The 23,052-nt window shown below is 44.7% G+C and overlaps 1 protein-coding gene across 3 annotated transcripts in view; it reads right to left on the reverse strand.

Annotated features, from left to right (window-relative positions):
* rgs6 (regulator of G protein signaling 6) overlaps window positions 1–23,052 on the reverse strand; it is an 823,132-nt gene that overhangs the window by 798,788 nt on the left and 1,292 nt on the right. The gene's annotated exons all lie outside the window — the stretch shown is intronic.

Here is a 23,052-nt window from a genome sequence, read left to right on the forward strand (position 1 = left end):
GGGGCCGGCCCGCAGAATGTGTCCACCATGTTGCACGGCCGGAAGTGCAGGGTCCCGTATCGGCAGCCGGAGCTGCGATGACTATTCTGGGGCCCTGCTAGCCCCTTTCAAAACGGAAAATCACTCTGGACTTTCTCCAGTTTTCTCACGGGTGTGGGGACATAGCCCCATTGTTGGAGAATCCAGCCCAGATCTGAGGGTTATGGAGTGAAAAAATAGTTAAGGTCAATTCACCTGTGAACCAAATACTTAAAGAGAAATGCATTCTTAGGGCAGGATATGTGCATTAAAATGACCGTAAAGCCTATTCCTGGCCCACAGAGACACTCACAAGAAGACTTGAAACAATGTGAAGGGTACATCTTTGTGGTGCTCATCAACGGTGTGGAATTGTTGGGCGTCTTGTAACGGTCAAAAAGGGCATTTTGAAGCAGTTCATATAGACACTGGCTTGGAGTGGTGACGTTGGGCGAGATTCTCTGGCCTCCCTCGGTGCGTTTCTCAGTGGCTCTTCCAGTCCCGCCACTGTCAATGGGATGGCTCATTGAATCTGCCCCATGTCACTGGGAAATGTGTGGCGTGGCCGGAGTGTGCCATTGGTAGGATGGGTGGATCCTGTTGCATGAACAGCCGAAAGATCTCACCCATCGTCTTTGATCACTCAAGAGTTCAATATGCAGAGAGCAATCAGTCCCTGATTGCCACAAGTTTTGAACACATGTACAGAGGGGTATAAACAAAGTGCACCTCTTTGTCGCTCTACAGCTGGACATTGGCTAACACATCAGAAATCAAATCCTCCCCCCACGCAACCATTGAGCATCTAATGAGCTTTCCAGGTACAAACAATTACTAGGGTATTGTGAGTATCATTCAGAGACTTTTAATCTTTCAGGCTTTTGGTTAAGTTAGAGATACGAGGCCTTGATGAAAGAGACCGATAGTATTTCTGTGGGTTAAAAAGATTGAAGGACAAGGCTGCAGATGTTATGAAGATTCAACTTTGTGGATATAATCCAAACAACTGAATAGATAAATGTTTGAATTCATAATTTAAACTAAGACAGGGTGCTGGATGAAAGAGATCAGTTGTCTTGTATTGTAAAAGATAAAACACAAACTGGATTTGGAGAATTCAGTTTTTGTGGCATATTCCTAAAGTAAGGACTCAATTGAATTGAAGAGGTCTGTTAACGAGTTTTGTTTTCCATTGATGGATCCAGCATGATGTTATTTGCGATTCGTATCCTTGTGATTTTGAAACAAACCTATATCTTTGCTAGTTATTAATTCTCCTTCGGTCTGAACCTTCATAACAGTTCAAGTGTTACAATATACTGTACCTCTATGATAAATACAAAGACAACAATTACTATTCAGTTAAGGATTGCTAACACTAGTTAGACCTATTCCTGGAGGGTTGACCAGATGAACACCATTTTCAATGGATTGAATTTCCCCCTGCCCACAAAAAATGACTCTCCATTCAATCTATCAAATGTTGATTGATGTTGATGTGTTGATATTAAGCCCAGGAATGTCTATTAAATAGCAGTAATTAAATTGTAAGTTTTTCCGATCATTAGAACTCATTGTGGCAAAAAGATTCATTCATGAATTAATTTGACAAAACGTAAATCGACTTGCCACTCTCGATCACCTCCAGCTGATAAAGAACAGTAGCCAGTGGTGAGCTGCACAATGTAGGACTGTTGACAGGTTGTGTACAGCCTAAAAGTTCAGTGCTGATAGAAGTGATTACTTGGGATGATTAAACACCATAGCTGGAATCTGGGTCTGTCTGACACACCAACTCTCATGTTTTGTTTTCATTGTGCCACCAGCTCGTTCTTCACCATGGCTGTTTGCAGCAGTGCGCAGGGGATCGATTTACTGTTCGAGGGGACTCCATGCCAATATAGGAGGATTCAAAACCGATTCATCCCCTGATCCCAACTGCAACTTCTTTCCATGTAGCATCATCAACATTGGATGACACGCCAAGGTGCTTCACAGTAACGTTACCAAACAGAACCTCACCCTGAACCACATTAGGAGATATTAAGCGAGATGGTCAAAATCTTGGCCAAGCAGATAGGTTTGAAGAAGTGTCTTAAAGAAGGAGAAAAACATAGAGATACAGACATCTTTGCAGCTCAAGGCATGGCCAACAATAGTGAAGCTATTAAAATTGGGGAAATGGAACACCACAGATATAATGGAGGATTATGGAGCCAAAGTAAATTACTGAGACAGGCAGAGGTGAAGCAATGGAGGGATTTGAAAGCACGGATGAGAGTCTTGAAATCCATGGTGATGCTTAACCAGGAACCAAATGTAGGTCAGTGAGCATACGGAGAATTGCTATTTGTCGCGAAATGGATTCTCCGCCCAATCGCGTACCACGATTTCAGCGTTGGCCGATGGAGAATCCCACCCAATAGCTGCAACAGATCACCTGACCTTTGCAACTGGAAGTTGCCAAGCTTCTGGAAGCTTCTAAAGTGGATTACAATGACCACGACCTCATGCAATGTTGCGCCTGCCATTGGAACATCGCACCTGCCATCGTCAGGAGCACCCCCCTCCCACCCACGACCACCACCTCCGCCGCTCAAACAGCAAAGGCAATAAACACTTGGGTCCTGTCTCCAGAACTGCCAGGCAACAAAGGGGAGATGCCAAAACTGATTATGCCGAAGCTACTGATACAGACTCCTATCTGCCTCTTTTCTATATCGATGGTTTTGACTATCAGAGGTGGAATCTACCTCATTAAAATGAACACGCTGGCCAGGATTCTCTCAGCCCACGTCAGGCCGGAGAATCGCCGGGCCAGGCGTTAATCGCGCGACGCCGCTACGACGCGTCCGCCGATTCTCGGAGAGTGGAGAATCAGCGGCATTGGCGTTGGCCAGGGGCCGCTCTACAGACCCCCCACCCCACCCGGTAATTCTCCGCCCGGGGTGGGCCGAGCGGCCGCAAAACAAATCCGAGACCCATGGCGCCCATTTGATGCCGGTATCGGCAGCTGGAGCGCCGTGAATCGCTCCGGTGCCTTGCTGGTCCCCTGTAGGGGTCAGAATCAATGCTCCTGAGGGCATATTGACGCCATCGTGAAACGTGACGGTGTTTATGACAGCGTCAACACTTAGCCTCAGGATCAGAGAATCCTGTCCACTATGTTTTTAAAATACATCAACAAATGTGTGCATCGCTGGTGAGACCAGAATTTATTGCTGTTCTAACCCCCACTAGAACCAAGGAGAAGCCATTGTCAATCTCCCAGTAGGACCTGTGGAACACGAGCCTCCCAGACAGGAAGCGGAGGGAACCTGGCTGGAGGTTGTTACAAACATACAACAAAGCCGGCCCAAAGCAGGGGCTGGGGTGGTTCGTTTTCCCAGAGAGGGCTGGAGTGGGAGGGAGTTACTGCTCTGAACAGAATACTGTATATCGTTTTTTTTTATTTAGACGACCCAATTAATTTTTTCCAATTAAGGGGCAATTTAGTTTGGCCAATCCATCTACCCTGCACATCATTGGGTTGTGGGGGTGAAACCCATGCAGACACGGGGAGAATGTGAAAACTCCGCACAGACAGTGACCCAGAGCCGGGATCGAACGCATCTCCTCAGCGCTGTGAGCCAACAGAGCTAATCACTGCACCACCGTGCCGCCGCTTGTATATAGTTAAATTAATCTCTGTTCTACTACCGCTGGCTTCTTCAAGTTGCTAAAATTTCACATCGCTAATTGCCCTTGAGTTGGTGGTGGGGAGCTGTGAACTTGAAATGATACAGGCCCTGAGGTGTAGATACACCCACAGTGCTGTTACGGAGGGATTTCCAGTATTTTGATCCAGGGGCGGTGAAAGAATCAGCATGTAAGTGTTTAAGCACAGATAGCGAGTAAACTCATTCATCCTCATCAATTTAAAAAAACCCTGTAATGACCAGACTGCGCGTGGTATGACAGAGGAGGCCTTTTGCCCCCTCCTCATGTGGCTGTTGTCATAATATACATCTGTGTATATAATGGAGTGCAGACAGGCTGTGATTGACACACAGGATGACCAGTGAGCACACAGAACAGAGCAGCCAATCACCAGACAGGACACTACCACTATAAAGCCAGAGGGCACTAGGTTTCCCGCTCTCTCTGGACCCAGCCACCAAGACAGTCAGAGTTTGTGAGCTAGCCAGTGCAAACACCATGTGGTAGCTAGTAAGTCTGGTCAGGCTAGTACTAGGTCTCCAGTCAAGTCAGTATAGTGTCAACCCACAGTTGAACATGTATATTAGTTAAGACGTTAAATAAAATCGTGTTGCATCTTATTCAGTGTTAGAGGTCTGTCTCTCGCTACACTGCATCAAGTGCAGTCCGCATCGACCCAACCTGCCTAGCACATCATGGTACCGGAGTGATACTGAAATTTGATGGACCTACCTCGAGTGAATCAGCATTGACCAGCAAGCAGCCATCCGGTGACATGGAAAACATCCAGCCTCCCCCGCAGCTCCGGCAACCTCGGTGCAAATTGGGAGATCTTCAAACAAAAGTTCCTCCTATACATCGAAGCCACCGACCTCGAGGCCGCATCAGATGCCAGGAAGATCGCACTATTCCTCTCCACAGCGGGGACCACGCCATCCACATCTACAACTCCCTTACATTCGCTGAGGAAACAGCCAAGGATCCTCTGTGACAGCGTGTGATGCAGCACTTACAAATGGCTGGCAGAAGGGACAATGTCCCCAGTTCTACAATGTCAAGGACGACCTGATGGTGGTGGATGGCATCCTCCTGAAGCTCGACAGAATCGTGATTCCTCAGAGCATGCAAGCTATGGTGCTCGTCCAACTCCATGAGGGTCACCTTGGGATTGAGAAATGCCGACGCAGAGCTCAGGAGGCAGTCTATTGGCCAGGCATCAGCCAGGACATTGCCAACACGGTCCTCAACTGCCCTACATGTCAGTAATTTCAGCCAGCTCAACCCAAAGAAACTTTGCAGCAACATGAGGTAGTGACCTCTCCATGGTCCAAATTCGGTGTCGACCTCTTCCACACCAAGGGGCGTGACTATGTCCTCCTGGTCGACTACTTCTCCAGTTACCCGGAAGTAGTGAAACTGTCTGACCTCACGTCGAAGGCGGTGATCAAAACCTGCAAAGAAACGTTCACCAGGCATGGGATACCGCTCACGGTGATGAGTGACAACGGTCCCTGTTTTTACAGCCAGGAATGGTCTGATTTTGCATGGTCCTACAACTTCCACCACGTAACCTCCAGCCCCCACTACCCGCAGTCAAATGGGAAGGCTGAAAAAGGCGTCCATATTGTTAAGCGGTTGCTACGGACTCAGGCTCCGACTTCAACCTGGCACTGCTGGCATACAGGGCAACCCCACTGTCCACTGGGTGTCTCCAGCGCAGATGCTCATGAATCGCACTCTGAGGACCACGGTTCCAGCCATCCATGTTCCAGACTTTGACCACCTCATGGGCGTACAAAAAATGCAGCTGTCTCGGGCCCAACAGAAATCTACATATGATGCTCATGCCACGGATCTACCCGAACTGGTCCCAACTGATCGTGTTCGTGTACAGTTGCCTGAGGGCGGCTGGTCAGCCACAGCTGTGGTGGTCAAGCAAGTGGCCCCGAGATCGTTCCTCGTCCGCATGGCTGATGGCTCCTTCCTATGACGCAACAGATGGCACTGCGTAGAGTTCCACGCCCGCCACCTGACCGGAATGCTACGCCACCCACAATGCTTCTTCCGGACGTGCCCTACCACTAGGTCACTGGAGATCTAGTGCTAGCCTGACCAGACTGACTAGCTACCGCATGGTGTTTGCACTGGCTAGATCACAAACTCTGACTGTCTCAGTGACCACCGCGTTGGCAGCGGTCCCGCCTATCCAAGTGCAGGCGGCCTCTGATCCACCCCTGCGGCGATCAACAAGAATTTGTCGCCCGCCACAGAGACTAAATTTATAGACTGAACCTTTGTACATTGTGTTACCTCATCGTTTTGACCTCTGTAAATATTGTTTTATCATTTCATCTGCCCTAAATCTGCACTAGCGACACCTTCCTATGTATATAATTTCATTTTGACACATTTTGTATATAGTCAGGCACATATACATATCCATACGCACACGCACCTTAATATTTATTATCTAACAAAAAAAAGGGGGGCAGATGTCAAAATATACATCTATGTATATAATGGAGTGCAGACAGGCTGTGATTGACACACAGGATGACCAGTAAGCACACAGAACAGAGCAGCCAATCACCAGACAGGACACTACCACTATAAAGCCAGAGGGCACTAGGTTTCCCGCTCTCTCTGGACCCAGCCACTGAGACAGTCAGAGTGCGTGAGCTAGCCAGTGCAAACACCATGCGGTAGCTAGTAAGTCTGGTCAGGCTAGCACTAGGTCTCCAGTCAAGTCAGTATAGTGTCAACCCATGGTTGAATATGTATATTAGTTAAGACGGTTAAATAAAATTGTGTTGCATTTTATTCAGTGTTAGAGGTCTGTCTCTCGCTACACTGCATCAAGTGCAGTCCACATCGACCCAACCTGCCTAACATCAGCTGTAACATTACGGACAGAAGGTCACCAGAATGATGCGGTTCAGTTATTTTCTCCTCCCTGTCTGTAACAAGGCTGTCTTAGTGATGGCACAAATATGTGTTCAGTAACTCATCTCAGGGTCCGATACAACATCAGCACTGCACATCCACTACTGAATGTTGCACCACAGTCTGACCACCTGGAGACAGTGAAAGGCATCAGATAGGTGGTGGCATAAGCGTTCATTGTCATCAGTGACCATGAGGAAACTGACATTGTTTTGTTGACAATGTAACTGGAGGGGTAGAATGCAGATGAAAATGAGAAATTGCTAACTGCAATTATCTGGATATTGGGTGGTTAAAAGTGAAGCATAAAGTGTCATCAGAATGGGTTTGCTAATCGATGATGTGGATAATGATGTATCACCGGACATCAGTCAGTCATATGCCCAATACTCTGTACAGCAACGGGCAGTTCTTAGGTGAGTGGAGCCATCTTGGTAACCCATCCGTACATATTGTAAACAATGTAAATCAACTGGTATTAAGTAAATACCCTGGTCTGCCTACCGCTCCTCACCACAAAAGCTCAGGCCTAGCATGTTTGTCAAACAAAAGGCATAAAAGTTATCTTGGATTATGTCTTGCTCAGGGAAGTGAACCTTGGAGTGATCCATGAAGAATGTAATGGCAGTAAAAAATGCAAACAAAAAACACAGCTCCGCAGTTTTAAAGTAATTAGTGAGAATGAGTTACTGTGACGCAGTGTGATTTTGACAGATTAAGGATGCAGTGAGAAACAAACGGCTTTAATTGTAGACTGACCACATATCTAGAAAATTAGCTTCTGTGCACCATGGTCCAACAGTATTAATGCAATTCATTAAGCTAAGTAACTTAGGCAATTAAGCTTAAGTACCAGGCAATCAAGTAATTCTAATGCATTACCTTCTGACTGGGTGTCAAACACTTAACCACTTGAGCAACCATTCAACAGATATACAAAATTTTCCTGTTATTCAACTATCCTGAAAAACAGCCAGCAGTTAAGCTAACTGGCCAATGATGCCAACTGAGTAACACATCACAAGCGAACCCCACAACTTGTTGCAAAGCTCAGAAGGATATATCACTGCACCACGTGATGTAGGTTGTATAAGAAGAAGATTGAAGAACCGATATGATTTCACAAGTGCTCAGAAAAAGAACTTAAAGGGTCACAATTGAAATAGGATACAATTATAATTATAGTACAGGTGAGTGACTATGGGACTTCTAAATCTCAGTCAGATAGAATTCCAGCAGTGTTAGCACTCGTGATAGACTTTCCATTTAACAAAAGTATTTGGCCTCTGAACTTTAATTTTGTGATCTTCCCCCAGCACAACAGATGGCTTTTAATTTATTCATTGGCGTTAAACATGGTCTCCACAGACTCCTGAAATTATCATCATGTCACAATAAAAACAAACTTCTCCACGGTGAAGGTGCCAATATATCAAAATCACAAGTGCAAGACGCGCGTGATGACCAGTTCATTAAATAAGTAATTTTAATGAAACTGAGTAAGAGCAGCTGCACACTACTTAATTAGAAATTAAAGGTCTCACCCATTATTTGCAAGCCTGTTGGCATCTGTATCATGTTACCTCACAAAATTGCAGATGAAAAGAAATATTTCACACAAAGCTTTCACTGCATGTATCACATACATAATAGAAGCTATTTCATAGGACTACAGTTACATTAAGCCCAACAAATGCAACAGCATAAATAGTATCACCAGAATGTCAATACACATGGGGCGCGATTCTCCGCTCCCCACGCCATGTGGGAGAATCACAGGAGGGCCGGGCGACTCATTTCACGCCCCCCTGGCGCCCCCCGCGATTCTCCCATCCCCCGCTTGCAGAATCGGCGCTCGCCGTTTTTCACGGTGACCGCCGATTCTCCGGCCCGAATGGGCCGAGCGGCCTGACGTTCGCGACCGTTTCACGACGGCGGCAACAACAACTGGTAGCTGCCATCGTGAACATGGGCGCCAAAGGCCCATTTGAAGCTTGTGGGGGGCGGAGAGGGGAGTGAGCATCACGGCCGTGCTCGGGAGGGGACTGGCCCGCGATCGGTGCCCACCAATTGTCGGGCCGGCGTCTAAAAGCGACGCACTCTTTTCCCTCCGCCGCCCCGCAAGATCAAGCCGCCATGTCTTGCGGGGCAGCGGAGGGGAAGACGGCCACCACGCATGTGCAGGTTTGAGCCGTCGTGACGTCAGCCGCGCATGCGTGGGTTGGAGCCGGCCAACCTGCGCATGCGCGGCTGACGTCACATAGGTGCTGCCGCCGCGTCATTCTCGGCGCGCTGCCTTGACGCAAGCGTCAGGGCCCGGTGGCCGAGAATAACGGAGCACCGCTCCTAGCCCCCGGGTGGGGGTGAATACGGTGAGAGGAGCGGCCTCCGAGGCCGTCGTGAAACTTGGCCATGTTCACGACGGCCTTCCCGATTTTTCCCAGGAGCGGAGAATTCCGCCCATGGGCTGGATTTTCTGCACCCCGATGCCAAAATCGTGTTCTGCGACGGGTCGGAGAATCCAGTTTCACGCACAAAATTGGGTTCTGTGATTCTCTGCCGCCCGAAAAGCCGAGAATCCACCACCTGAGGTCATTGCCTGAGGACCACCCCGCTATTCTCTGACCGGCCGAATTCCCGACAGCGTGGATCTGATTTGGTCCTGCCTTTCTGGAAACTCGCAGGTCCGTGGCCGCCACAGTCAGGGGTGGGCCGATCGGAGGGCACCGGAAGCCTCATTCGGGACTGAGAATTGTTTGTGCGGGCGGTCCGGGTCGGGGGCACTTTTTCCGTGGTCCACGTCCGTGGGCTGAGTCTGCCATGGAGCATGGCACCACCGCTGCAGGCCACCGCCGTGCGCATGAGCGGCCTCTGACCCAGAAGTGCTGGGGGCCGTATCGGCAGCTGGAGCTGCGAGCTCCACAACAGCTGCCTGCTAGCCCCCTGCAAGGCTGTGAATCTGTGGCGTAAAAGACCACAATTTTCACGAAGGCATGGGGACATAGTCCGGAAAATGGATAATCCAGCCCATGATCCACTGGAAACATGTGAGCACCCTTTGGTTTAGTTGTAGTTGTGGCCTTCCATATTAAGATATTATTTGGAAATTGTATTTTAAACTACATCTGATTCTTATATCTGAGAGAGTACTTTGAGCATGTAACACTTACAGTAGTGAATAAAAAACCGAGTGCATAAGAATGTGCGCTGGGAGATCATTTCAAAAATTAAAATTCCTGAGCTCAGAACCTCTGATCGACAACAACCAAATATTAAAAGACGTGTGCAGTTGGATGTTGTTTCCCCCCCCCCATATTTTGGGAGAATATTGCATTGTTCTGTAAAGAAGGTTGTGTGCATGTGTAAATTATTTAATATAGTTGGGGAAAGGTTACAAGAGACAGGTTGTATGGGAGGCTTAAGACATGAAAGAGTACAGGTGCATGCATTTGTTTGTTTTTCAATTAAGGGGCAATTTAGCATGACCAATCCACCTACCCTGCATATCTTTGCGTTAGAACATAGAACAGTACAGCACAGAACAGGCCCTTCGGCCCTCGATGCTGTGCCGAGCCATGATCACCCTACTCAAACCCACCTATCACCCTATGCCCGTAACCCAACAACCCCCCACACCTTAACCTTACTTTTTAGGACACTACGGGCAATTTATCACGGCCAATCCACCTAACCCGCACATCTTTGGACTGTGGGAGGAAACCAGAGCACCCGGAGGAAACCCACGCACACACGGGGAGGACGTGCAGACTCCGCACAGACAGTGACCCAGCCGGGAATCGAACCTGGGACCCTGGAGCTGTGAAGCATTTATGCTAACCACCATGCTACCGTGCTGCGCATCCGTTGTGTGGATGAGACCCATGCAGAGACAGGGAGAATGTATAAACTCCATGCAGACAGTGATTTGGGGCCAGGATCACTGTCTGTGCGGAGTCTACACATTCTCCCAGTGACTGTGTAGGTTTCGTTCTGGTGCTCCGGTTTCCTCCCACAAGTCCCGAAAGACGTGCTGTTAGGTAATTTGAACATTCTGAATTCTCCCTTGGTGTACCCAAACAGGCGCCGGAGTGTGGCAACCCGGGGATTTTCACAGTAACGTCATTGCAGTGTTAATGTAAGCCTACTTGTGACAGTAAAGATTATGATTATAAAATTCTTATAAGTAAATAGGCTAGGTTTAGAAATTTGCATTATGAGATACATAGGGGCTTGTTTTCCTCAGCTGTTAAATTTCAAAGGGAGTAAGGAACTTTTACAACTTGCAAAGGTTTCAGAAACAAGGGAAAGGTATTAAATGGTACTCAACCAGAAGTGGTCGATGTAGGAAAACAAGAGAGATTTATATATTTTGGAAACTTTGAGTTCAAAAAAATGCTGAGGAAAATGGAATCATAGCTGAAAGGGGAAAAATATTTAAGGAGATAGATTGAGTTGATTTGGTCTTAGCTGTGTGATAAAGATTGCCAAGAAACAACTTTGGGCGGGGAGAAGATGCCAGTTTGAATCAGCTATCCAGCGAAGCCAGAAAAATATTGGGCTGTAAAAAGCAGTTTTAATGTTTTGGATTTCCACAGCAGAGTGGGAGTGAGTTTGAGAGGTCTTGTGGTATGCCTTTGTGAAAGCTACAGCAGCTTTGCCTTGGGTAATATTATAAGTGTTGCCTGGAACAGTGTTTACTTATTGGTCAGACCAAGTAGGGAGTCTTTTGGGGGAGTGATTTTTTTAAGACCGCAATCTTGTGTGCTTAAGTTTTCTTTTATTTTTGTCAATAAAATGTTTACTTTTAAAACCCTAGATCTGTTACTGGACTTCTTGCTGTTAAGATTAATACTTTTCTTCTGGTTTTCAGAATACAAGAAGAAGGGTGTGGAACATTATCCAAGTTTCCCTCCATGTTTTGATTTGTTCAGCAATTAACATCTGCTGTGGTCATAACAAATTGCTAGAATTGTAAGTGTACAGAAACACTGGGCAGAATCTGCTGTTCCCAATGGTGGAATGTTTGGTGGTGGGAAGGGCACTAAGGTGGTATGGTGCCATATCTAAATACTGCTGCTTTTTCACCTCCAATAGAATTAATTCTGGATGAGAAACCTCAACCTTAACACCCACTACCAATTAAGGCCCTTAAGTGGCCATCTTGCCACTTCTGGGATTATTCCACCTCGAAGTGGACCATTGGCTATATGATATTCATAACAGGTGAACCTATGGGGGGCACTCATCACCTCAGGGTGGGTGGGGTATCTCTCACTCAAAGGAAACCAGTGCTTGAAAGAGGAACCAGACCTTGGGGAAGGGATGGGGGGGGGGGCGGTGGGTGGTACCGAGAGCCACCCACTGCCCCTGCTCCCGAATCCCCACCCACTCTCCCCACCCCCACCCCCCCACACCCCCCCGCTCACCCCTCGCACCATATTACTTATCTGTAGCCTGAGTCCTCCGTGATCCTACAATTCTGGGAAGTGTCCTTCTGGCAGAAATCATGGTCTCTTCAGTGGTGCTGCTGAGTGCAAGAGCTACCAGTCTCTGATTGGTTGGCTGATCTTGCTACGTGGGTGAAGGTCCACCACTGGCCTCGCCAATGCCTGATTGGTGTGTGTTTCGGCACACCGGTCTATTAACTTTGTCAATCCCCTGGTGTACTGTGCTTGGAAATATTTTTATGATCCCAGTTGATGTTATAATTGGATGGGTAGATCCCAGAATGGAACCCTGGCTTAACAGGCAACATTAACTTTTTGTAATCAAATATGAAGGAATAGAGTCATAAAACCACAAATTATTTTTTTACCAACAAGAAAAAAACATTTATTAATCATGAAAAGTTAGATTATTATACAATACTCCTTTACCCCCCCCCCCCCCCCCCCCTTAGCTAAACAAATACACACAGATCTAAAGATTAACATGGATTACAAAGTACATCTTAACATACATGGGTCTCATTAACACACAAAATCCTTTTGGCACACACAAGATGCCTATGGTCAAATACACACTTCACTCTGAAACCCCAAGTGAAGATCTGTGGATGCCTCCTCAGAATCCCATCAGATGACTGTCACGTCAGAGTATCAAACTCTATCCCCAAAACATGCTTTAAAATCATCTCTCATAATCATGCTTTCCATTAGCAGTTTGTATTCCAACTTCTAGTCCATAATTTCCAAAAGACTATATTGTAAACCAAGATTCTGTTTCATTTTTACCCAGAGAATCCACTCCAGAATTTTACACCAACTCTTAACTCGTCTGACTTTCACTGTTACGCAAACTCTGATATCAGGTCAACAGTGTCTTCCCAAGTACTTTGAAATTTGTTTTGCAGATGTTGGTAAGACTTCACTGCAGGATTCCACACTTCAAGATTGCATTAGAAAGCTATCTACTCACCAGCCAATTCCTTCTCAGGGTTGTCTATGGTGCCTATGAACAGTATCCTGTTCTATTTCCAGGTTTCTAGAACCAACCATCCTTTAGTTTCTCTGAAGCTTGCTTTCTTGCACATTACTCCATGGTCAAGCCTCTCTTGCCTTGAGCAGAGATGAGGGATGTTTCCCCTTTGGGTGTTTATCTGCAACTGCTCCGGCTTTCAGTTAACAAAAACTAAGAACAAAGGAAAGCTTTTTGTTTTACTTTACAAGTGCTTCTAGTTACTTAGCAATGCCTGCATACCATGGTTGGCCTATTGATTCTTCATGCCGTGGCTCTCTCTATCACAATAAAATCCCAGTTAGAACTCAAACCATACCCCACACATTCAAAAACCTGTGTCCAGCATGAATCTAACTACAGGTTTGAACCTTCCAGGCACAGAAACATTAAACTAAACCCAATTGAAACTATACCTTATTTCTAGTGTTTACCCATACACATATAAATCCTTTAAAACTATGTTTGGTTTCCCAAGAATATGCACTGGGGTCAAGCATAGTAGTTACAAATAAATCATATCTGCTGAATGTGAGGTGCTGAATTAAGAGTGTCAGACAGTTTTATAATATACCAGCTCTCAGATGCAAGTTTTCCCAAAGCAAATTGGTGCCAAAATGCTAAACGAGTCCTCAGGATAATAGTGCATCATATCAAAGTAATATTCTTAGAAAGCAAGGAAATGAATAAGCAAATAAAATACATTAATGTGAGAAACTCTTGGAAGTCCTGACAGTAGTTTTTCAAAAAAATAGTGAACTGAATATTGCTATTTAAAAAGGAGAAAGAAGCAAAGTATTCTCCAGTGTTACAGAAAAGAAAGTCATACTTAGACTGAGGAAATTTTTGACTCACCTCTTTTTGCTGAATGGCATATATGCAGCATCATTAATGTAAAAACAATCCAAAAGGGTTGCTTTGGATCAAATAAAGATCATAAGCAAAAGAAGGGCCATCAAGTTAGGCCTCTTTGGTTCTGGGCAACTCATCTTCTGGAGGCAGTTTCCAAGAGTCCTTTGACTCAGATTGGTTTGAAATGGGAAACCTCAGTTTGTGGTGTGACTGGAATGACCAGATCCGACTCAGAAGTACTCCTTCTTGGCAATAACATTGGCATCATTTTTTACAGTCCATTCTTTTCTCCAAGGCACCATTACTGCCGCATCTTCCCCCAAATTTTCCTTCACTTAAGATTAGTTACTTAAAACTACTACATCACAGAATGCAATCATTACATTATACTGATTTGTAGCTGTGTACAACAGAAGACTGCCTAATAAACCAAGTCACAAATACTGACTTGTGGCATGGATATTGCTCTACACAATACAAATGCTTTAAGCAAATGGTAATCTGAGCACTAAGTTCCAGATATATTAAGCTTCACTTTATGAAGCAACCGTGATAGGACCAATTGCACATTCTTTTTTTTTAGCAATGGCAGCAAGGGTGGCACGGTGGCACAGTGGTTAGCACTGCTACCTCACGCCGCAGAGGACCCGGGTTCGAATCCCAGCCCTGGGTCACTGACTGTGTGGAGTTTGCACATTCTCCCCGTGTCTGCGTGGGTCTCACCTCCCACATCCCAAAGATGGGCAGGGTAGGTGGATTGGCTATGTTAAATAGCCCCTTAATTGGAAAACATTTTTAAAATTTAATTTTAAAATGCAATGGCAGCAGTATGCTGGAGTTTGATACCTATTTATTTCATTGGTATTACTGACATTTTTTTACAAAAATAGAGAGGTAAAACAAATAGCATCAATCGTATTGCTGAGAAGCTGGTTCCCCACGGATCTCGATTCACTGCAAGAAGTCATGTTATTCAATACTTTTCACAGAATAAGGCAGATGATTCTGATCCACCAGTATGAAATACTGCGTGAGAAACGGTATGAAATACCGGTGTGGGGAAAATATGAACAAAAGCAATAATATGATTAAGTTCCTTCATATAATCTAAAATAACCAAAGAGTACAAAGGGCCGCATGATATTAGTGTGGTTCCATTGCTTGTGCATCTGATTTGCCTCCGATCTCTCTTGCTATGGACATACACTGAGTACAGGGCATGCAGTTTTGCTTAGCAATGAGGTATCCGAGGACTAGTTATTTCAGGATTCGGATAAAGGTCACATAAATCTTTATAAGCACTTTGGTTCAGGTAGTAACCCCCTCACCTTGACACCTGAAGCTTGTGGGTTGGGGGCACCACACCAAATCTTGAGCTTGTAGCTTTGATTACACCGCAGAGAGAGGGCAGGATTGTTGAAGGTGCCCGCCTTTGAATGAAATGTTAAGCTGGGGACTCCGCTGATTTGCACTGGTTGGTTCACGTTGACGTTAAGGATGCCCTTGAGCTACTCAAAAACGAAATGAAAATGAAAATCACTTATTGTCACAAGTAGGCTTCAAATGAAGTTACTGTGAAAAGCCCCTAGTCGCCACATTCCGGCGCCTATTCGGGGAGGCTGGTACGGGAATCAAACCGTGCTGCTGGCCTGCTTTGGTCTGTTTTCAAAGCCAGCGATTTAGCCCTGTGCTAAACAGCAGGGGATTCCCGGGAAAAAGCTTGATCAATACTCCAAGGCCACTAAAAAAAGCACACAGCTGAAATTACCATTCATTTCATTGCTGCTTGTGGAGACTTGATTGAAGAATAGTTGCTTATGTAACAACGGCCACTGCAATCCAAAAGATTCACTATGTGAGGCTTCAAGATGCTTCAATGATGTGGCGGGAATAGTAAAACATTCTGGCATTTCTCATCTTTTACTGAAGAGAGATGTCCGGTACTGTTCCAATGAACCAGCTTTAGAGGCAGTCAAGATCCAACACATTCCCTCTCTGAGAAGAGCAATGCAGTACATTGAGATATTGGGATGGGAAACAACAAAATAAATATGTCTCATCCCAAAGTGAGATATCATTCGGAGTTATCCTTTCACACTTGTATTTTATCCCTTTGCCAACTGTCGCATCCTTCTTCCGCTAAGACTCTTAATAATAATAATCGCTTATTGTCTCAAGTAAGCTTCAATGAAGTTACTGTGAAAAGCCCCTAGTCGCCACATTCCGGCGCCTGTTCGGGGAGGCTGGCATGGGAGGCTGGTACTTTTGGTTTATAACAGCAGTAGCAGGTAACAATGGTTCAAATCAAACATCATTTCATATGAAACATAATCCTCAATTAAACCAGTCATCTTTACATGAAAGAAATCTAAAATTCACACCAACTGGTGCCAGAGACATCTCCCTTGTTCGAGGAGTCAGTCAGTTAAACAAAATTATCAAAAAAGATCCTGTGGGTTCAGTGGCAGAAGTATGCTGAGGGCTCGTCAGGGTGGCAGGTTCGTGTGTGTGTGTGTGTGGTGGGGGAGGGGGCTAAAACCCGAGGGTATGATTTTCCCTGCTGGTGTCTGAACCCTATTGTCAGGCTCAAATGGAAGTCAGATGCCCGCGCTGTGTGGGAAACGGTCACTTACCTGTGCTTTTCAACAATTTTGGGCTTGTCAACCAATTCAAGACAGCGGACAGGCTCTCAAAGCTGGAGCGCCAATCTATCTTGGAAGCAGCTACAGAATGTCACACCAGGAAAGTGAGGGTAAGGCTGCTTCAAAATAGAGACACACTCTCCAACATTATGAAACTTGAAGTTGAAAAATAGAATCAACAGCGAGGCACGGCCTCTAAGCCCATCTGGGGCACTGGTCTCCTGGTTTGCCACTGGGAGGCTGCCTCCAGACAACTGTGCTGTTCCCGGTCACCTGCAGGGACCTGGGGATAACCAGTAAACTCAGTCGTCCTGCGTTAGCAAGCCTTCAAATCAGTTAATTGACTACCCAAAGCTTAGAAGGTTAAAAAGCCAGCCCCATTGTTCTAACTTCTGAGTACTGTCGAGAAACCCATGATAGAATGACAGGTGAGTGTCAAATGAGGACAGCATTGAGTTTGGCCTTGATATCAACCACCTCCTCTCCACCCTCTGCCTGTGCTCATAGGTGAAAGAAGACCACTGGGGTCAGGTTGTTGGCGGGCACCAGACTTCTGTAGAACTTGTTATTGTACACCCTCGAGCTGGGTGTGGCTATAATCTATTCGCAGCACTGGGATTTTGTCCAACATTTAGAGTACGGCACCAGAAAATAAATGATAGTAGGTCTTAAGTTAGTCTGTAGCCATCAAAGGAGTCACATCAAGGACTCTCCAAGATTGTACATGTGACAAAATCTTCGGAATAAAGAACCCATATTTGAGTTTACCAATGTGATGTGAAGGGTCCATGTGTTTGTGTTCAGAAGTAAAAAAAATGGAAGTGCAACAGAACTATAACTTTCAGGGAAAGAGGAGGAAATTGGCAGATAACTTGCAAAATAAATTCACATTGAAATAGAATCAAGGGAACCTGCTGCCACCATCAAAGTGAAACTGGTTGCACTCCATTGCAAACCTGTATATTGTAAAGAGGTAATGTAATAGGAATCTCACCCACAATTTAATTGCTTGGTACCAAAGTACCATGAAACCATGAAACCTCCAGTGAATGCTATGTTTTGTACTCTAAATGTTGGACAAAATCCCAGTGCTGCGAATTATGTTTAGACAAATTATTTATTTCTACTCATCAGCATCAAAGCAAAAAGGAAGATGGCATCCTCGTGAATGTATCTACATGAAAGGCAGAAGGCGACACTTAATTCTATAAACAGTTTCAGATTCAGAGAGACAAGAGAGAACACAAGCAAGATTTTGAATGACGCTATGTTGCTTAGGTAGCATTTCTAGCACGGTTTATTTTTAGTTTCAATATTTTAAAAAATAGTTCATCAGTAAACATGATCTTGTCTGTCAAAACTACGACTCACAATATACATGCCATGCCTGGCAATGTATTCTCAGAAAGCTACTCAGGTTCTCAGAGAGGAAAGTAGAATTAATTCAGATCACAACAATCCAGAATTATAATTTGTAATGTGAGCTTGAACAAGGATTCTGATTAATCCGTGAGAGATCCGTCACAAAATAATTAGATAATGAAGAATGTTCATTACTTCTAAAATAAGAAATGTAGAATTCAGTATTTGAAGCTTATAATGACGGTGTTGCATTTGCTGCTGGAAATGGAGTAGTGATGGGTACAACTAAAGCAAATTTTCTGAAATCTAATTGTCTAGGTGTTACATTACTGAACGTATTATATTTCATCAATAAACAATTAGCTATTTGCAGTCACATAAGCTCCAAGCTAAATGCTTCATGAAATTTGCTGAATTGGCTCACTCCATAGTACAGCACGAGCCAGTGAGACAACACTGATTCCAGATAAAGCAGGTATTTTTCTGGGTGGGGTATGGGCAGACGGGGGAAGTCAAATATCAACATATTAGCGAACTTACGAGTCTTGCATGCAATCATCTATGTGTATTGCATTATTCTCAATTTCAACAAATAGCATTCACAATTCCGTGCACAGAAAAATCTAGGCATCCCCTCATTTTTTTTGAAGCGAGTTAACAAAGGAAGTGAGTTTCTTAGAGAATGTTTCAGTCAAGAAAGCCTTTGAGAGTCGCAGTTTATCTTAAGCTCTAAGCAGGAAGCTTAAATTCGCCACTCTTAAAAACAACAAACAATAGCAAATCATGCAGCAAAACAAACTGAGATGAATGCAGAGAAGGTTGCATTTTCTACAAGAGGAAAATAGTGGCAATTTGTCTTTGATTTATTGCGAAGGCCCTTAAGAAACTTTACAAAATGAAATGCACTTTATGAACATAAATTGTTCCCGTTGCAGTAGGGAAGGACAAATTGGAAATAAAATTGCAGGAAGTAACATTCAACCTGATGCCATTCCACTGTGTACTGGAATATTTCAGCCCTTTGGTGTCCCCTGCATATTGAAATAACTCTCCAGGCACTTGGAGCTTGATTTTGACCCCCACCAGGGCCAGGATCAGTGGCGGAAGAGGGCTGAAAGTAATGCTGTTGGCCTGCGTGCTGGTTGTCCGACTCCATCCTACTTCCATGCTACTTTTGCAGAGGCAGGATCAGGGGTGGCAAGGCTGCTTGCTTGCACTTGGCATGTAGACAATCTGATTGGTTAAGAGCCTAATTGAGGCCATTTAAAGGAAGCTGACTGGAGTTTTCAAGTCATGCATCCAGGATCCTTCAGGCAGCGAGAGCCGATTTAACTGCCTTGAGGTAGATTGGTGGGGGTCAACATTCCAGTTAGGCCTGGAACCCTAGCCTGCCTGGCTGGTGCAGGAACAGCCTCAGATCATTCTGTAGATGTAGGCCGGAATTCTCTGCCCACTGGGATTCAATGTTCCCGTCGGCAGTGCATCTCTGCCCGAGGATTTTCCTGCACGCCACCGAGAAATACACAGCTGGGGGGCTGGAGAATCCAGCCTGTAAGCTTACTGCTTCCACCACCCCTGACCCCCACCACCACCCTCCTTCCCAACAGTGGGTGGCCTGGCTACAGAATCTATTTTAATTAAAAGGTTTATTTAAGGTTGGAAGCACCCTCTCTCTTCCTTACCCTCTATTCCAGCCTGCAGTTCTTTTCAAGCTGGATGATCTCGGATTGGCCATCCAGCTTCAAGAACCCATCCACCATCTTCAATTGGATGGTAAATCTGCCCTCTGGCCATTGACTTCCAACCCTGGGGGAAAAATAATCACATGTGACTGTTTCTTCCTGGGGGGAGGTTCGGGACTGAGAAACCATCCAGATCTCTGCTTCTCAGCCCCAGGAGGAAAATTCAGTTCTCAAAGAATAAAAATCATACGTTGGCCAAGATGGCCAGTTTGCTGTACGTTAGCAGATTGGGATCATCAGAAGCTTTCAATTTTTCAACTTTACACCTCCAAAAGAATTCACATGGCCATCTGTACATTTTCTACTGAAGGAAAGGTTTGGCGGTCATAGTAGCTGCTTCTGTCATTAGTAATTTTACTAACAATTAAAAGTTGACGAATAATAGTTCTTTCTATCCATTGAGCTTTATTTTCCCCCTCATATAACTGTAGGGCAAGTCGGTATGATTGTCAACTTACATCATTCTTAACAATGTTCCCAATTCCACTGTATAATGGTTCCAGGTTTCCCAGTTACAAATCCTTAAATTGGGAGCAAGAGGCTTGTACAACCTGTAAAAGCAACAAATTGGTCTTTCCCCTCAAACAGTGCTGTTTCACATTACTCATAGAGCTTTCACCAATATCAATAGCACTGAAATAGCAAGCATTGATTACTTTTTCACAAGGTGTCATTTGAAATGAAAGCCCTAATCACTGCCAATACATGTGTTTGTCTGCGTCCTGCATTTAGATTTCAGCAGGCACCACAGACAGCAACATTTGCTTCACCAGTTAATTTACATTTCCCATGTAGCTAAATTATTCTTGAATACTTTAGTCTCAGGGGAATGTGAAAATCTTTAAAATAAACTTAAAATTGTTCCCTGTGTCTGTGCTAGTTTGCCAAAGCAGCAATTCACCTAATGCCACTCCCTCGCCTTCCTCCTGCAGTCCTCTACACTCTCCCTTTTCCTAATAATCTAATTACTTCTTGAATGCCTCAATTGAACCTGCCTCTACTATACTCTCAGGCAGTGCATTGCAGACCCGAACCACTAAAATGTTTTTCCCTATGTTGCGATAGCTTCTTTTGCTAATGACCTTCAATCTGTCCCCTCTGGTTCTTGAATCTTTCAAGATTGGGAACAGTTTCTCCCAATCTACTCTGTCCAGGCCCCTTGTGGTTTTGAATACTTCTTATCAAATCTGCACTCAGCCTTCATTTCTCCAAAGTAAAATTAATCAGTTCACGTTTCTCTGCATTAAATTTCATCTGCCACTTGTCTGTCCATTTCATCAACTGTGGCCTTTTGAAGTTCTACACTATCCTCTCCACAGTTCACAATACTTCCAAGTTTTGTACCGTCCACAAATGTTGAAATTGTGCCCTGTACACCAAGGTCTAGATCATTAATGTACCAGGAAGAGCAAACATCCTAACACCAAACCCCTGGAGAACTCCACTCTAAACCTTTCTCCACTCCGAAAACATCCATTAACTTCTACTCTCTGTATTCTGTCAGTAAGTTAATTTTGTAAGCTTGCTGCTACTGTCCCTTTTATTCCAAGAGCTATAATGCTGACAAGACTGCTGTGTGGCAATGTATCAAATAGCTTTTGGAAGCCCATGTACACCACATCAACTGCATTACCCTCAACAACCATCTCTGTTACCTCATCAAAAATATTCAAGCACGTTAGTTAAACACAAACATGTTAACAAATCATTGTGGGCTTTCCCTAATTAACTTGCATTTGTCACTATTAATTTTATCCCAAATTTTCATTTCTAGAAGCCTCCCCACCACTGAGGTTAAACTGACTGGCCTGTAGTTGTCAGGCTTATCTTTACATCCTTTTTGAACAAGGTTGTGACGTTTGCAACTAGTCTAAGGAAAACTGAAAAATGATAGCCCGTACCTCCGCAATTTCTACTCACTCTTCCCTCACTACCCCTTGGATGCACCTTCTCAGGTCTTGGTGCCTTATGAACTTAAGTGCTGACAGCCTATCCAATAGCTCATTCTTCTTAATTTTAAACTCTTTGAGCATCTGAATTACCTCCTTTTTCACCATGGCCTAGGTGACATATTTTTTCTTGATAAAGAGAGATGTAGAATATTCATTTAAGACCAGCCAGGTTCTCCGGCTCCATGCTTAAATCCCCTTTTGGTCCCTAATTAGCCCCCATCCCTTCTTTTACCATCGTTTTGCTATTTATTTGCCTGAAGAAGACTTTTTGGGGGGATCGCTTTAGTTCAGTTGGCTAGACAGCTGGTTCGTGATGCAGAATGAGGCCAGCAGTGTGGGTTCAATTCCCGTATTGGGTGAGGTTATCCATGAAAGCATGCCTTCTCAACGTTGCCCCTTTTCTGAGGTGTGGTGATCCTCAGGTTAAATCACCACCAGTCAGCTCCCCTCCTCAAAGGAGAAAGCAGCCTATGATCATCTGGGACTAAGGCGACTTTACCTTTTATCTTAACATTTATTTTCATACTCCCTCTCTGCTTCTCTATTCCCCTCTGAACCTTCAATATTCAACCTGCTTATCGGTTGTATAAACTTCTGTCATAAGCGGACTTTTCCTTCTCATTATTAATCCCCATATCTTTTTGTCATCCAGGGAGCTCTGGTTTTGTCAGCCTTTGTGATAACATACCTTGACTATACCTGAACTATCACTTCTTTAAACGCAGCCCATTGTTCAGTTACAGTCTCATCTTCCAGCCTTCATGTCCAATTGATCTGTGTCTACAAGGCTTTCCAGGTACTGTTGTCCCATCCAGTCATCAATATGGGCAAACAAACACAGTGCAAAGGTGAAACAGATTTGTATATTTCGAACTAACAACCTTTTCCAACTGATATCAGCAACTGGATAAAAAAATAATCACAAGTCAAAGAAACGTGACCGAGCAGAGGGGCTGCAGACGTGGAGAAATCATTATTGATGCTAATAATATTGATCGTGCAAGAATATTGTGCTTCAGTTTTCCGCACTGAAAGATTACGACATATGGAGCGGTGATACAGGAAAAGTCAATAGTTTCTAGATTTCCCCCAGGTAAATAATTTGCCCTTTGTCCTCGTCAAAACATGCCCTGTAATTGTTGAAGTAATCTAGAATGCAATAATATTTGTGTTTATATAGTGCATTACTTATGCTGAAATGTCTCTGAGTGTATTGACTGTCTTTACGCGGGCAAACACGGGAGTTACACGTTGTTTGCAAGCACGCACAAACAGCTTAATCTGTTGCTTGTCAACTCAGTGGGATAATGTGGCGAGAGTGCCTGCAAGAACCTCCAGCTCTTCTGCAAAAGATTCCATGGCGCTGCTTGAAAGACCACCTTTTCC

This window comes from Scyliorhinus canicula, chromosome 2, assembly GCF_902713615.1.
Source record: "Scyliorhinus canicula chromosome 2, sScyCan1.1, whole genome shotgun sequence".
Classification (NCBI taxonomy): Eukaryota; Metazoa; Chordata; class Chondrichthyes; order Carcharhiniformes; family Scyliorhinidae; genus Scyliorhinus; species Scyliorhinus canicula.